Below are 16,913 nucleotides of genomic sequence, written 5' to 3'. Positions count from 1 at the left end.
GGAGTCGCGTGGTGTGCGCGTGCGCGTTACGGAGAGCGTTGCAGCGCGTGCCGCGGCAGGAGCGTTTTAACGGTTGTTTTAACGGTTGTGAAGAGGATGAAGGCGGGAAAAGGCGCGTGAGGCGCCTCAGACGAGCCTCACCTCAGGAGCGGCAGGACCATGTTTCGAAGTAAGCGAATACAATGGTACCTTCAGTGCCGTATAAACTAAACAAGCTATAGCTTAAAGCCCCACTCTCTTTCCCCACCCCCCAAATCACTATTAATATACTTAATTGTATTTCAGTTCAACAATTACTTTGATAAAACACATATTTTGCTATGTGCAAATGGCTTTAGATCCCTATTAGGTACCTAAATTACCATATAGCATATATTCAACACAAAAAAGCGACAATTTGTTGTTGACAAAGGACAGCTGGATATATAAAGGGCCCTATTACCTTCAGTAGCTTAGGGCCTCCTCAAACCTATATCCGGCCCTGGTAATTTGGTTCTGAAACTTAATCTATTCTGGAAGTCCGTTCCAAAACCAAAGGGTTCCAAAACCAAGGCACACTTTCCCATAGAAAGTAATGTAAAACAGTTTAACCCTAAACAGAACAACCCCTAAAACAGAAATTTAACATGAATTTTGCTATCTAAAGAGACCATTGATCCATAAAATGAAAGCAATATGCGATGTATTGTACTATAAAATAAATAAGATAGTATTGTAGGTAGTTTTTTTTTAAAAAAAAATCTTACATGCACTGATGATAGTCATTGGTTGTGGGCTTTTATCCATTTCCACAGTCACAATCAATCAGTAGCTGAACTGGGTTCCTTGCAATCACAAAACAAATTAACCAAAAAAGCCTCAAAAAAACAAAATAAATAGCAAAAACAAAAGAGCCAAACTTAATCCGTTCTGGAAGTCTATTTGATTTCTGAAATGTTTGAAAACCAAGGCGCAGCTTCTGATTGGTGCCCCAGAAACAATAGCTGACAACAGCATCAGATGTTTGGCTTCTGAAAAATGTTCAAAAACTGGAACACTTGTGGGTTTTTGGCTTTTGAGAACCAAGGCGTTTGAGAACCAAGGTACCACTGTAACTAGACAGTTACTCGGGGAGTTTTCCTTCCTTCTTCCCAAAAGGGGAAAAAAACCTAAATCGTTCTTCTTCTAAGGATTGAAGTTTGTTCAGATTTTGTAGTGAGCAATGGGACAGAGGAAAAACTGCTTTCTAAGCACTGGGCAAGTGGAATAATAATACAGTAATAATAATAATTACTTGTACCTTGCTCATCTAGCCACTCTGGGCAGCTCCCAACAGAGTATTAAAAACACGATAAAACATCAAACATTAAACATCAGATATCTTCAAAAAATCAGATACAGTCATACATACAGAGTTGTTCCACCAGGCCTTTGGTCAGGGCGCAGCCTGACTCCCTCCTCTGGCAACCTGCACAGAATCTTGCTTAATCGGTTGCCATTAATTTGATTTTAATTAATTTTTATAATGAAATATTTTTAGAATGTGTGATTATTTGATTGTTTAATTATTTAATTATTGTTAGCCGCCCTGAGCCCGGCTTCGGCTGGGGAGGGTGGGATATAAATAAAATTTATTATTATTATTATTATTATTATTATTATTATTATTATTATTACCTTGGAAGTTGAACAGAATCCGTTCCAGAAGTCCAAACTTCCAAAACGTTTGAAAACCAATTTCTTACAAGCTCCTATTAATTTTTCTTACCAATGAACAACCCCTCTAAGAAAAAGCCCCTACCAGTTTGTATGATAATTTGCTTAAAAGTCTCAAATTTAGACAGACCGTGGCAACCTGTCCTTTTTGTCCCATGTAATGGATACATGAGATGGCTATGAAAGCTGCTAAGAAATCTTACTTTGCAGCTTCCATTGCATCTGCTAGCTCTCGCCCGGCACAACTTTTTAGAATAATTAGGTCAATAACGTCCTTAGGAGGACAATCAAATTTAAGCACAAATTCGACCCACAGCTGTGAGGCATTCGCGGGTTTTTTTGCGGATAAAGTCCTATTGCTCCGCCGTGACCTCCCTGCCAATTTAGATACAGTGACTGAACTGGAGGCCCCTCGAATGACTTCAGGTCCAGTGTTGGACCATTTCGATCGGATACTCCCTACTGATGTGGATAGATTCCTCCAAGTTAGTAGGCCCACCACCTGCCTCCTTGATCCGTGCCCGTCTTGGCTGATTAGGGAGTGTCCAGATGTTGCGCGGACCCCTCTGGTTGAAATTATCAATTTGTCCCTTGACATGGGGACATTCCCAGGGGAACTGAAGGAGGCAGTGGTGTGTCCACTCTTAAAAAAAACTTCATTAGATCCCTTAGACCTATCCAATTACCGCCCAGTTTCAAATCTTCCATACCTGGGTAAGGTAATTGAGAGAGTGGTTGCTGAGCAGCTTGGTAGGTTTCTGGAGGAAACATCGGCATTAGATCCATTTCAGTCCGGTTTCCGTCCTGGTTTTGGGACGGAGACGGCTCTGGTTGCCTTAACAGACGATCTCCGTAGACAACTGGATCGAGGCGGGTCAGGACTGCTGATCCTTTTAGATTTGTCAGCAGCCTTTGACGTGGTCGATCATGATCTTCTGGACCACCGCCTCGCAGACGTGGGGATACAGGGCATAGCCCGTAACTGGTTGTGCTCTTTTATCTCTGGTCGGGGACAGAGGGTGGCACTAGGGAGGGAAATGTCGTCGCGCCACTCCTTGGTGTGTGGAGTGCCGCAGGGCGCAATTCTCTCCCCGATGCTTTTTAACATCTTTATGCGCCCCCTTGCCCAGATTATCCGGAGCCTTGGGCTGGGCTGTCACCAATATGCTGATGACACTCAGCTCTATCTGCTGATGGATGGCCACACCGACTCGGCCCCAAACACATTGACCAGATGCTTGGAAGCTGTGGCTGGATGGTTTCGTGGGAGCCGATTGAAACTAAATCCTTCGAAGACAGAGGTCCTATGGCTAGGTCGGGATGGCATGGGGATGAGGGACCAACTCCCTTCTCTTGCGGGGGCCCAATTAGTGCCATTGCCTTCCGTTAAGAGTTTGGGTGTAATCCTTGACGCCTCCCTTTCCATGGAGGCGCAGGTTACAGCAACAGCCAAGGCGACATTTTTCCACCTTCGCCGCATCAAGCAGTTGGTCCCTTACCTTTCCCGCTCTGACTTGGCCACAGTGATCCATGCGACGGTCATCTCCAGGCCTGACTACTGTAATTCGCTCTACGCGGGGCTGCCCTTGAAGCTGTCCCAGAAACTCCAGCGGGTACAGAATGCTGCAGCGAGGCTCCTCACGGGGTCTCTGCCATGGGAGCATATTCACCCAGTGCTTTTCAAGCTGCATTGGCTCCCGGTGGAGTACAGGGTCAGATTTAAGGTGCTGCTTTTGACCTTTAAAGCCCTTCACGGCCTAGGACCCTCGTACCTCCGGGACCGCCTCTCCTGGTATGCCCCACGGAGAGCCTCAAGGTCCATAAATAACAACACCCTAGTGGTCCCGGGCCCTAAGGAAGTTAGATTGGCTTCGACCAGAGCCAGGGCCTTTTCAACTCTGGCTCCGGCCTGGTGGAACGCTCTGCCTCATGAGACCAGGGCCCTGCAGAATCTGATTTCTTTCCGCAGGGCCTGTAAGACAGAGTTGTTCCGCCTGGCCTTTGGCTTGGAGCCAGTTTGATTCCCTCCCTCCCCCCCTCTCTTTTTCCCCCTTCTTTTCCTTCTCCTCCTGTGATGAGGCTACATTTTAATATTTTAATGTTCCATTATTTTAATTGTTGTGTTTTATTTTTGTTTTTAAGTTTGTAATCATTCATCTTGTTTTTATTATTGCTTGTAAGCCGCTCTGAGCCCGGCCTTGGCTGGGGAGGGCGGGGTATAAATAAAAAATTATTATTATTATTATATGTATATGTATCCATTCCCTTATGAGAATTGGTTGGCAGGGATTTCTGTATACAGTCGTACCTTGGAAGTCAAACGGAATCCGTTCTGGAAGTCTGTTCTGTCGGCTTTTTGCAGTATAGTAGCGCTGCAGAGAGCTTGCTGGGGAGACCATGCATAACCAGGAACTCAAAAATAGCTTTAACAAATGTTTTAATAACAAAAACAAAAACCCCTTTTACACTAAACAACAACAAACATGACCCAGCCACCAACCCACCCCCCAGGGTAATGGGAGAGCTAGGTGCTGCTCCTTATATACTATACCCAATTGCTGACACAGCTTGATTAACACAACTCAGCAGCACCTGCTATGTTTCACAGCTGTAAGACTGGGTCTCGTTATTTGCCCTGGCCCTGGCCCTTAAAGACATACACAACCTGTGAAATAATAATGAACCTTCACATTTTAAAGTGACCATTCAACATGTTCGACTTCCAAAACGTTTGAAAACCAAAGCTCCTGCAGCCAGTCTAAAGCTGCGGAAGCCGTGGCAGATGTTCAGGTTTCAAAAGAACGTTCAGAAACCAGAACAATTGGGAGCCAAAACATCTGAGTTTCAGGGCGTTCAGTAACCAAAGTACGACTGTAATTATTTATTTCCTTGATGTCTGATGGGAGGGCGTTCCACAGGGCGGGTGCCACTACAAAGAAGCCCCCTGCCTTGTTCCCTGTAACCTCACTTCTCGCAGGGAGGGAACTGCTAGAAGGCCCTTGGAGCTGGACCTCAATGTGGACGAATCCTCTGTCACGGTAGTGTACCCTCCAACATTTCTCTGATGAAGATAGGGACCTTCTCTTCTACACCAGAAAGATTCTTTTGCCATTCGATCTCACCACACCCATGTACCTCATTTATACAGACGCACCTGTCACCTTGAGCCAATTACAACCTCTCTGCTTAACCCACCTCACAAGGTTGTTGTAAACATAAAAATGTGTGAGGGGATGGGATTGTGTAAGCTGCGTTGAGTCCCTGTCAGGGGGGAAAGGATATATGTATCCTGGACTACTACTTCATTGGACCACTGTCCCTCCCAACAAGCAATCAAATGCCCTGTAGCTGGTCACCCACCCACCGTCTGTTTAAAGCATATGATTTCCCCCAAGGAATCCTGGGAACTCTACTTTGTCAAGGATTCTGGGAATTGTGGCTCTGGGACAGATGAACTGCTGTTCCCAAAATTCTTGGGGTGGAGGAAACCCCATGTTTTAAACATATGGTGTTGATTTGTCAAAAGCCATGATTTGGTTTTGCCGTGCTGGTGGACAATGCTGCATTGGGGCAGTGAATAGTAAGTGAGACAATTTTAGACTTTGGCCTGTTGACATGTGGGTAGGAGATTGCACCTGCTTTGTGTCTCTTTCCCAGTATTTTTAGTGTGTGATCCAAACGGGTTTCTGGTTAGACTTTCTCCTCGGTAACCATGAGCTGTAGCCAAGAATGAACCTTGGCTACAACTCCTACTTAAGGAGGAGAAAGGTAAGCCATGAAACCAGGTTCGGACTATATACTAAGCCAAACCTAAGCTAAGAGGCCTAGGGATGATCAAAGATGGTGTGATCTCTTCCAGCACATTTATGCAATCATGGGAAGACATAGTCAGCTTACTGTGGTGTGCAAACCAGGCTATTGAAAGTTTGACGGAGTGACATAATCTTTTTTTGTTTGTTTGTCCTGAAACAAGCTGCTTCAATGCAGTGCATTTGAGGGTGGAGGTACCATTTAGAGTCAAGCAAAGTACTGTTTCCACACTTAACTGCTTTCATTCCCTTATTACATTATTCTATTTACCTTGCATGGAGCTCAGAGAGGTGGATAAGAGCCCTTCACCACTAGCACTGGTAATATCCATGTAACAACCCTTGGGGAGCTTAGGCAAAGAGAGAGTGCACAGGAGTGACTGGACAAGGGCCCAGTGGACTTCATGGCTGAGCAAGATTTGAACTTGGGCTCCCTGGTGCCAAGTACAGCATTCTAACCTGGGCATTAGAAGCTGATGGGATTTGTGGGCTATCCTTATTCTAACCACTGCACCACACTAGGCCTCTGGGAGTTTGATCCAGATGTAGCCATCTACTTTGAGTAGACCTATTAAGATCAGTGGGACTTAAGTCACCATTTACCGGTACTTAAGTATCATTGATTTCAGTTGGTTTAAGCATGGCTATGTCTGGATCCAATTTTCTGAGAGCAAATGTGGTGTAGCAGTATGTGTAAACTGCTGGGTGACCAGCTTTGATACCATCCTGGACCTTGCCTTGGTTTTCAATAAGCAGGTTGCTATAGTTTCTAGAACAACTGTCAATTATATCTACTGCGCATATTGTTTTTCCCTTTTAGAAAAGATAGATGCTTTTAAATTTCAGGGTTTGATGATAGTAATAGGAGCTATGAGCTGTCTCAGGAGCTTCAGTTAGTGCAAAATTCTGCAAGTGTCTTCTGTTAAATGCCAAGAGATGGGAGTATGTGTAGCTTTTGCTCTGTGAAGTGTGCTGATTGTCATTGCCCTTTGGAGCCCCCAAAAGGTGCTAGTTTTAGCAGTATTAATCCGCACATGGCAAGAAATCCACATATTTTGTTTCCTCCCTTTACCAGTCCTTCTGTTCCCTTTATGCATCATATCAGACACTGTTTCAGTTACCATTAATAGAAACAAGTGGGAATTGCAACAAAATGTTGCAGTATAGCTTTACTTCCTAATAGGAGTTCTTGTGTGTTCACTGTACAAGCCAGCTAGCTATGCCTCCTTCTAGCATACTAGGTATAAGCTATTAGGGGCTTGTAGCAAGCCAATGTTGTCACTAAGCTTTCCATTCCAAATGCCATTCAGTGTTCTATATCTTTTGGTGAACAATCAAACATTCAGTATGGTGATTTCCTATATGTGCTATAGTGGGATTTATTGTTTTCTTTCCTCGTGACTGGATTCTTACTTCATTACTACCCTGATGCATCTGGATTTGGATTCACCCAGCCAAATTTTGCCTGGCTATATGTTCAGAGGCGGATATAGGGGAGCGCAGTGTGTTCAGTCATACTGGGCAATGAACCTCGGGGGCACCACAGAGGATGCTGCAACTATTATTAGAATGAGAGCAAGAGGAGGGTGGGTGGGTACAGTATTTTGGTGTCGCACAGGGTACCGCTGAAATTTGAGACCCCAAGATCCGCCACTGCAATGGGAACCAGACGAGGCTTGCAGCAAGAATTTATTTGTGTGGTTTTTGAATTTGTTCTGGATTAATGCTGTATTGGACATTGTCGTTTTCCTAATTGTGGTAAGTCTCCGTCAGGAGTTCCATTTTGTAAATATTTTATAGTGCAGCAAGTTTGTTCATGTGTGAGGTATGCTGGCACCAGTATTTCTTCACATACATGGCGATATCATTTCTATACTTTCTGCTTCATTATTGTAGTTAAAATTTACTCTCTTAATCCCATTGAGGCCAAGTAGAGTATTAATACTATGTCCAGTGTCAGAACTAGGCAATTCGGAGCCCTAGGCCTAGTGAGATACCAGAGGGAGAGAAGGGAGGGGAGATAGGAGAATAGCTGAAACGGATGGAGTAATTGGGGAGGGGAGCCCTCTGCAAGGGAACTGTTTAGACCTCTGGCAAAGAGCAAGCTCACAATCTCCCAGCCTATTTTTAAATAGTGTTTCTTCTAACACATAAATTCCACATCATTCCTTGGAAGAAGGGAGCTGGTATTTTCAGATAGTTTGTTAGCCTTTCTGCTTTTGATCTTTAAATTTGTATTGTATTTTTAAATGAAGCATCCCCAGTAGCATGTCTTTGTAGGAAGCTCCTAAATTGTAGCATCATCATGGAACATGCGTTCCAAACAGTTTCCCAATCTTGGTGAATATAGCTTGATTGTAAAATGCTATCCTTCATCAGAGCACTAGAGGGAACCATTACTCGCTTTAAAACTGCCAGGTTTATGACTTGTCTAGTGACACTGGACTGTCAGTATTATCTTCTTTCAGGGTTGTCTTCATTGAGATAACAGAACATTTTATCAGAATGCTTTCTGTTAAATCTCTGTCCTAAATTAGATTCAATTTATGTGTGCAGGGATCGACTAAAATGTGATCCCCTATCTACATGAGTGATGAAAGGCTGCACCATAATTCACTATCCATGTGTATTTTCTGTGGCTGGGTTTGTAAGCAGAATTGCAGATTCAAGCTAAATTTGGTTATATTATGGAATTGTTCCCAGAAAATTGTTATGCTAGTTCAGTCATAGGGATAATCATAAACTATGTGTTTTGGTGTAACTTCAAATATTTTATATCAAATATTTGTACTGCTTGTTAACAGGATATATTTTTGTATAAAAATACTGTTTCCTCATATCAATAACTAAAATGGATGCATAGGACATGTTTTGCGGTTCAACTTTCCTCAGTATGTGAAGCATTCGACCACTGCAGTCAAGTCTTGGATGGTTTTCACTTGTCCTGGCTGTTTGAATTTAATTTTAATACCTTGCAGCCAAGTCACATTTATTCTATCTTTCTTTGGACTGGAGTGCATAGGTTAGAGAGTTCCTTTCTGCACTGCAGTGGTTTGAATGATTCCACTGAAATTAAAGGTTACTGAATAGCCCTGGAGCTCAGCGTTGCAGCATAACTGAGCACAGTCTTGCCGCAGGACCTGCAGGGTTTGGTGCACATAATCTATGTTTAATGTGTGCTGCATTTACAAGGTGCCCTGACTTCAGATTAAATTATGGGCTCCCAGACCTGCCTTGCAAATTTTCTAAGAGTTCTTTCACACAAAGAACTCTAAAGGCTGAAGTAAAAGGCCATGTGTCTATAAATGAAAACAGCACACAATTCCAGCTCCTTCAGTCTTCAGAGCCCTCTATTGAATAGCAGTTCTGATCACATGGAATGCAAAACTAAATCTTTGCTTGGCATTATATAAATGCATGTTTTGGCTTTCTTTTCTTTGCACAATACAATCAGGTTCATCTGTTTTACAGAAAACCATGATTTGGCACTACATGTCATATCAACCAAGCCACTGTCCAAGACAGCTCTGAAGGAGTTGAACCATATTTTGCAAGTTTGGTTTGTAGGACAGACCATAATCATACTTTGTCGGCTAGGATGTAACTGCTATATATGGTTTGCTGCAAAAGAGGGCAAGAGAAGAGGCTGACATTATGTGTCAGCTGCATAATGTGGCCACATAACGCCAAATGAGCTCTGTGTTTCTTCTTGCTATGTTAGTCAAGATTTCAGTGCAAATAGTTAATAGTTTAGGATGTCACATTATTAAAGGATAGAATTTACACTGCAATAATAGTTTTGGAATAGACCTGTTAACATCTTACACAGGGTGTCACAGTCTGGTTTACGGGCAGTCGAAGTCTCGGTTGAGGATGTTGGGACCAGGGGCAGGATGGTGGGGTGGGTGCAGGAATGGGAGTCGGGAAGCCAAGGGTCCAAGAGTCAGAGACCCGGGAGTCAAGAAGCCAAGGGTCTGAGGGTCAGGAAACCTGGAGCCAAGGGTCCAAAGATCAGGAAGCAAGGAGTCAAGAAGCCAAACACAGCAAGGCAGGAAGCGTGTTGCTGTGGCAAAGAGCCAAAGGGAAATGCTGACCTTATATCCCTTCCTGGCTCTTGCCACCAGGTGCTGTGAGTTACCAATTGGCCTCACCTGTGCGGCCGCACCTTACCTCTTCAGAACAAACTTAGGAAGGCCCCAGTCCTGCGAAGCCCTACCAGTCACAGGGCCTGGCTCCTGCAAGCACTCCTAACACAGGGATTAGATGCCCAGAGTGCTGTGTTCTCAGTTGCAATAGTATATTTTCTGTAGCTTTTAATGATGATTGATTGAACTTAGTTTAATATTTTATTGGTTTGTCTCTTTTTTGTGAGATATGTGTATATGTGTGTGTATGTATGTGTGTGTGTATATGTGTGTGTGTGTGTGTGTGTGTGTGTGTGTGTATATATATATATATATATATATATATAGTTGGCCATCTTGAGAACTTCTGGTGGTCTCTATCTTTACTGGAATGGTTTTTAAAATGTTTTTATTGTTTTATTGTTTGTTTGCTACTCTCAGCACCTTTGGGAGTAAGGATTGAGCATAAATTTAATAAATGAGAGGGAGGATTAAGTAACATTTTAATAAATAAAATACTACATATTAGTGTGCCACAGAGAGTATGAGCAGGGAAGACATATCATGACAGACGATACCTGAAGGGCAAAGCAGGATCTAATGTTGTATTAATTTAAGAAAACTTGTTTTTTAGGGACAGAAGGGTGGCAGGCTTGAGACTTAACCTTTTCAAATTGGTAGTTTAGTGAGAGGTCCTACTCAAAATTTCTTGATCAAGAGATATTATTTGGCTTATCAGGTACTGGGGGCTGTGCTGGACCCGGGGGGAGTTACCGAGAGGCGTGGTCAGAATCCGGTCCTGGGTCGAGGGTCTGGAGACTGTCCACCAAGGGCGAAGCGGGGTCCAAAGCAAGAAGCCGGGCGTGGTCAGGAACTCCGGAAGAACAGGTCTGGGTGCTGGCAGAAACAGGTTTCCAACGACGTTGCTCCCGCAACCTGGGATTGGGCTGACTGGCTTTTATCTCCTCTGAGGCCAGGGGCGGTCCCGGCCCACAGGTGACCCGCCTCTCCTGGCCTTAAGGCGAGCACTCCTCCTAAGAGAACTTAGTTCCCTCCGCCTCTCAGCCCTGAGCCTCTGCAGCTCAGGAGAGGCTGGAGGGTTACTGGACCCAGGGGTAGCTTCACCTTCCCCTGGTAGGGCTGGGAGAGGCGCACCTGCAGGCAATGGGTCCTCAGTCACCTCCGGAGCCAGAGTGGATACATCTGGTGTCTGCTCCTGAGGACCCGGCACAGGTGCAGGCCCTTCAGATTCAAGCACAGCCGGCCCTGGAGGCGGGGACTCCTGTGCAGGCTGGGATTCCTCAGGTTCAGCTTCTGAATCAGATTCTCAGGCCATCACAGGGGCCTATTATCTGCCTTCTGTGAAGGATGTTGATGACAAAATCTGTTGCAAGCACTTCTGGCAAAAATCTAGAGTTACAGTGAGCAAGATAATAGCTCCTTTTAGTGATTATGGATGTGATTTTGGTAGGGTTTAGTTCCCACATGGCAGTGCTGCTCATCTTGAGTGCAGCTCATCTCAAAAGTCGTAAACATTTACATATTTCAGTATGTAATTTTCCAAATAATTACAAATCAAACCAAATTACTTTGATACAATTTCTTAAAATCAGGTTTCCCACTCCTATCGCAAACATATGTCGATCATTTCCTCTGGTAGCCGCATCATCTCTTAATTAATGTCCAATTTACACCTTCACTTGCCGTTAGTCCATTCTTGCAGCTGACCACATTTTTTCCTCCTTACAAACAGCACCTCTATTACATCTTATAAATATAAAATCCATTTCACATGTGCAGTCCTTCATATACATTGTTTTTTCAGACCTGGTGTGCTGGGAGCATTAATTACTAGCTTCCATTGTTGAGTTCTTTGCAGTAGTTATCTGGATGGGACAAGGTCACATTCCCTTCCTTCCACTCTTTACCAACTAGCGTATAAACTGCAGCCATAAATAACTCACAGAGTACATGCCCAGTCTCTGCCATTAAAATTCCACTCTGGAGTTTATCCTCATCTTATCCTCAGTTTTGTTAAAAACAAAATCTTTTCTCAAATTCAGCCTCTTGCCAGATCTATTCGGGAGCTGTTCATTCTTCTTGCTCTGTATTGTTCCTTCATACTCCTGATCCAATCCAAAGATAATTTTAAATAAAGTCCATTCAACCTTGGTCGAGGGGGGAGGGCATAATAAAAGCTTGTTAAATTCCTTGTTGAGCATAAATCAAAAGCCACCTCTTTTCCACGTTAACAGCCACAGCTACACAAGTCTCTTTTATTTTACAGGGGAGGACAAGAAAAAAGTAGGCCATTTGAAAACCATATGAAAGCACCAAGCACCTTTGTCCTCCCCCTTCCTTTCCCAGCTGTTGTAAGGATTCTCAAGCTTCAGAAAAAAAAGATTTAAATACTGTCAAAGGGCAAAACCTAGTCCTTTAGGCAGCTGATTAATTGCAGCCCATTGTCATATGTTGGTCTAGAAGTGCCTCTTGATTAACGCCAATATTCCAGATTAAGGAGGAACCAACCATAAATCATGCCAGAGATGGAGGCTCGTCCATGGTCGGGACACACTCACAGGTTGCACCTTTTCTGCCTTTCAAGTTTGCAGACACAGGCTTGAGCAGCACAGTGGGATGCAGTGAGCTCCCCAGACCCCACTGGAGAACATTGCCAGGATTTTTGCCTCATAACCTGCCTGAACTGTCTGCAGAGGGCAGTGGGCGGCAATCACCATTGATTCGTGACATAGCCGGGAACCCCATATTGCTTCTTTCTATACTGCCTCATCAGTTGCTCCCACTTCCTTATTACAGTGGTACCTCTGGTTGCGAACGGGATCCGTTCCAGAGGCCCGCTCGCAACATGAAAAGAGCACAACCCGCAGTGGCGCGTCTGTACACACACGGGTTGCGATTTGCCACTTCTGCACATGTGCATGATGTCATTTTGCGCTTCTGTGCATGCGTGAGTGGCAAAACCCGGAAGTAACCCTTTCCGGTACTTCCAGGTCGCCGCGGGACGTAACCTGAAAGAATGTAACATGAAGCGGACGTAACATGAGGTATGACTGTATTCTCCCCATCACTTTCTCCTTTATTCATGACAGAAGAACCTCATTGACTTGTGGTCAGCAGGTACCATATTTTTTCATAGCTCTGCTCCTGCTGAAGCAGGCTCACTGGATTTTGCCAGCAATTATCCTTCCTTTCAGTGCCTCACATATCTTCCTCCTATCATTGTGGTTATGAAGGCATTCTGCAGATTCTGAAAGACAGAATCTGTGTTGCAAATTGAGGGGCAGAGTTCTTCCAGGAACTGCAAAAGGTTTTTGGGTAGTGGGGAGAAGGGATCGTGTTTGTGGGTTTAGAACAGTGGTTGGTAAGGAAGGACTGGTTAGAGGTATAAACAGTCTCAATTTCTAAAATATTTTTGAGCTCAGCAAGTTCCTGGTCTAACAAATAGTACTATGATTGTGTGTTTCAAACTTGGGCAACACAGAAACAGTTATTTATAATAAAACAGTATTGAACTGGCTGATAGATCAAGTTAAGCAGTGCTACAGTTCATCAGCTCCCATTTAGGTGTCATATGATCTATTCCAAGGTTTTCCCTGGAAGGCTTTTTCCTTGTTTTTAATTGCCATGTCTATGGTCCTCTGGGTGAGAATAGGGAAAGAACTGTCCTGATTGCAACTTGAATAGTTTGTATAATAATAAACTTATGTTAAACTTGGATAGACTCTCAGAGACTTCCTCCTGGTGGAGGCCAGAGTCTCTCAGCAATCACTTTGTTGGCAGACAGCTCATTTGAAGAGCATCTGTTTCAAATTTATCGTTCTCTGTTGTCATACTTAAGTGTAACAGATTCTGGTTCTTGCTTCTCTTCTCTGCAGACCCTTTTACCAACTGCAGCCCCAGCTGAGCCTTCTCCCAGAGGTCTCAGTAACACCTTAGGCCAGCCTGCCCCAGCGGACAGAAGAGCAGGTGCTGAGCGGGCTATAGATAGTGGAGTAATTCTCTTTCACATCCCAGAACACACACATGGGCATGCAGGGTGCCACACACAGCTTTCCTATTACATAGCCTCTCATTAGCTTGATGTGTGTGGGGTTATTGTAATGAGGGGATCTGTGGTGTCTGTAACAAAAGATCTCTGTAGTAATAATGATAATATTGGAGCTGGGTGGACTGTGATGAGCCAAACTCACACACTGACACTGCCATTACTACAACAGAGGTGTTCTGTAAAAAACTTTACATTTTCTCAGTTTTTCATGCATTGAACTGTGTCCCTCTGAAACTTCCTAAGGTTTTGCCATATTTCTCTCTCACCATTTCTTAGATCAGTGCAAAATCTCAAATGAATCAAGAAAACCTTGCCTGTGCTTGACAAACAAAAAGTTTACTTATATGTAACAAAATATGGTAAGCACTTAAATGTAATACCCCAATGCAAATTATGATCACTTTAGCTTGTGATCAGATCTTTATAATTGCTGGTAGAACGAGATGGCAGAAGATTACTCCTGAGAACTAAGAATTGTTGAGGCAGGTTCGGTGAGAAATGGAGAATCTCTGATTAATATATTCTCTGAAAGCAAGCAAGGTGATTTTGTACCAGTGTACAGATGTTGAGGGGTAGGGAAAGGGACATAAAACTAAACTGGGCAGGCGGAATGCAATAGAGTATTTTGAAAGAGGTCATGGCTGGGTACCTTGAAAGAGGAGGGGGGATATTTATTTATTTATTTATTTATGCAAATCCCATCTCCCTTTCTAATCAAATCATGCAGACAATTCCTCCTACTGATCTACATTTGGATGTAGGAATGCATGGAACAGATCATATGCTCAGAATGGCTTCATAAAAAGAAGAAGTTTCAAAATCAGAAATATAACTGGCCAGGGGATGGAGAAGTATTTGCATATTTTAACTTTTTACACCTGAGACAGAACAGCTACAGTCTTGCATAGTAATTGCTCTGAAATGCAGGCATCCTTTGACCGCAGTGCTAATTTGTTGCAGTATATGGAGTTTGCAGACAGGGAAGACTGCAGCCTTCCTCACTTCCTACTTACCATTTATAGCTTTAATCCACTTCTCAAGAAAATAGAAGAAATCTGGGAGCAGCTCATTTTGAAAGATACAGTGCAATCCAATACATGTCTGCCCACAAGTAAGTTTCATTGAGTTCAGTAGCGCTTACTTCCAAGTAAGTGTGTATAGGATTGCAGCCTAAAACAGTATTTTCTGCTATTTTGCTCTTTTCTGAAGGAGAGCTAGCTTGGCTGCGTGCCCGCCTGCCTGCTGGCCTATTGATCCCCTCAATGAGGGATTTGTATGCATTTGATTGCATATTTTCTGCTTCTGGTAACCTTGTGCCTACCTTGTCCACTGCCAGGGAAACCCTGTGAAAAGAAGATTTATTGAGAAATTCAAAGTAGTGCTATATAAAAATAGAAGCTAGCAGCTCTTAGCTTCTCTTTCTTGCCCTTTCTAGTTTAAAGCATTCAGAAGTGAAATATCTGAATGCAGCATAGGCCAAAGGGGACCTCAAATTAAGTTTCCTTCCATTTTTTCAGAGAGTGGTGGAGGGAAGGCCCACACATTTTGTGAGGGTTTATCTGATTTTTACTACTGATTTACAGCAAGCTGGGGCCAAAGTACACATGATGTGGGATATCTATTTTCAGACCTCCAAATACTTTTTTTTTAAAAAAGCAAAGCTTAAAAGTAACTGGGTATGGCTTGGGGCCACAGGATTGAGAATGTGTAGTCTTTGCCTCCCTTACTTATTTCTCCAAGTAAGTAATAAAGAAGTTAGATTAGCTTCAACCAGAGCCAGGGCCTTTTCAACTCTGGCTCCGGCCTGGTGGAACGCTCTGCCTCATGAGACCAGGGCCCTGCAGGATCTGATTTCTTTCTGCAGCGCCTGTAAGACAGAGTTGTTCCGCCTGGCCTTTGGTTTGGAGCCATTTGATTCCCTCCCTCTCTTTTTTCTTTTCCTTTCTCCTGCGATGAGGCTACATTTTAATATTTTTATGTTTCAGTATGTTAATGTTGTATTTTAATTTTGTTTTTAAGTTGTAATTATTCAACTTGTTTTTATTATTGCTTGTTAGCTGCCCTGAGCCCGGCCTTGGCTGGGGAGGGCGGGGTATTAATAATATTATTAATAATAATAATAATAATAATAATAATAATAATAATAATAAATTATATTACCACTGGTGCCTTGTCAAATATGGGGGATCAAGGGCACCATCTAGGCTGCAGTACCCGTCAGCCTGAATACAGTAGACTAATTTGGAACAGCCATTTATTATAAAACTTGGGCCTCAGAAGCTGCTTTTTAGTCTGAGCAATTTTCCAGGCCAGTGGGAATAGCAGTGCAGATGGCTCCTTGGGTCCTGATTTGTGTACTTTTGAACTGGTCCTGACCATATCCCTCCTGTGCTGAAAATCAGCTTACCTGTATCTTTGCACCAAACACCTGGAGCAGACTCCTGAGGCCCAACAGTATATTTAGAAAATATTATATAAATACAAAAGAGTAACATAAAAATTTTTCTGTGTAATTTTCTTTCTGGTGGAAATCCCTGCCACATTTATTGGACTGAAGAAGATTTCCATGACCACATTTGAAGAATGTACTAAGTTGCTATAAAACATAGTTACCATCCTAGTTTCAGAAAATGTAAAATTCTTACATCACATCTACACCATACATTTAAAGCACATGACTTTTGTAAAAGAATCCTGGGAACTGTAGCGTACCCCTTACAGAGCTACAGTTCTCAGCCCCTTTAATTGCAATTCCCAGGATTATATGGGATAAGCCATGTGCTTTAAATGTATGGTGTGGGTGTGTGACCTTAAATAGTTTTGAACTTTATTCAAGTTCAGATTTAGAATTTCAGACAGTTTAGTCTGGAGAAGATTATGAATCTCAAGAGCTTGCACACTCTTTAATTTAGTGGTGGGAAACCTATGACTCTGCAGCATATGTACAGTGGTGCCTCGCAAGACGAAATTAATTCGTTCCGCAAGTCTTTTCGTCTTGCGAGTTTTTCGTCTTGCGAAGCACGGTTTCCCATAGGAATGCATTAAAAATCAATTAATGCGTTCCTATGGAAACCGCCTTCAGACCAGGTCCGGGGACAGTCTGTCCCCCGACCTCTTCTGAAGGCCGGTGGGGGGCGAAAGTCTTTGCTCCCCCCCCCGCCTGCCTTCCCGGGACAGCGGAGACTTCTCCGCTGTCCCGGGGCGGTCTTAAAATGC

At 43.4% G+C, this 16,913-nt stretch overlaps 1 long non-coding RNA gene across 6 annotated transcripts in view; it reads left to right on the top strand.

Annotated features, from left to right (window-relative positions):
• LOC310832215 overlaps positions 1-16,913 on the top strand; it is a 76,133-nt gene continuing 59,220 nt past the window's right edge. For 3 of the 6 annotated variants that reach the window (XR_014558154.1, XR_014558155.1, XR_014558156.1), the window contains exon 1: positions 1-169. This is a non-coding gene — a long non-coding RNA (uncharacterized lncRNA). The remainder of the gene's footprint in view (positions 170-16,913) is intronic. The other 3 variants (XR_014558157.1, XR_014558158.1, XR_014558159.1) reach the window with 3 other exon arrangements.

The sequence above is a fragment of the Podarcis gaigeae genome (genome assembly GCF_964106915.1).
Source record: "Podarcis gaigeae genome assembly, chromosome: 15".
In the NCBI taxonomy this organism is placed as follows: domain Eukaryota; kingdom Metazoa; phylum Chordata; class Lepidosauria; order Squamata; family Lacertidae; genus Podarcis; species Podarcis gaigeae.
The sequence above is the reverse complement of the archived record's forward strand: the minus strand, read 5'-3'. Positions and strand labels throughout refer to the sequence as shown.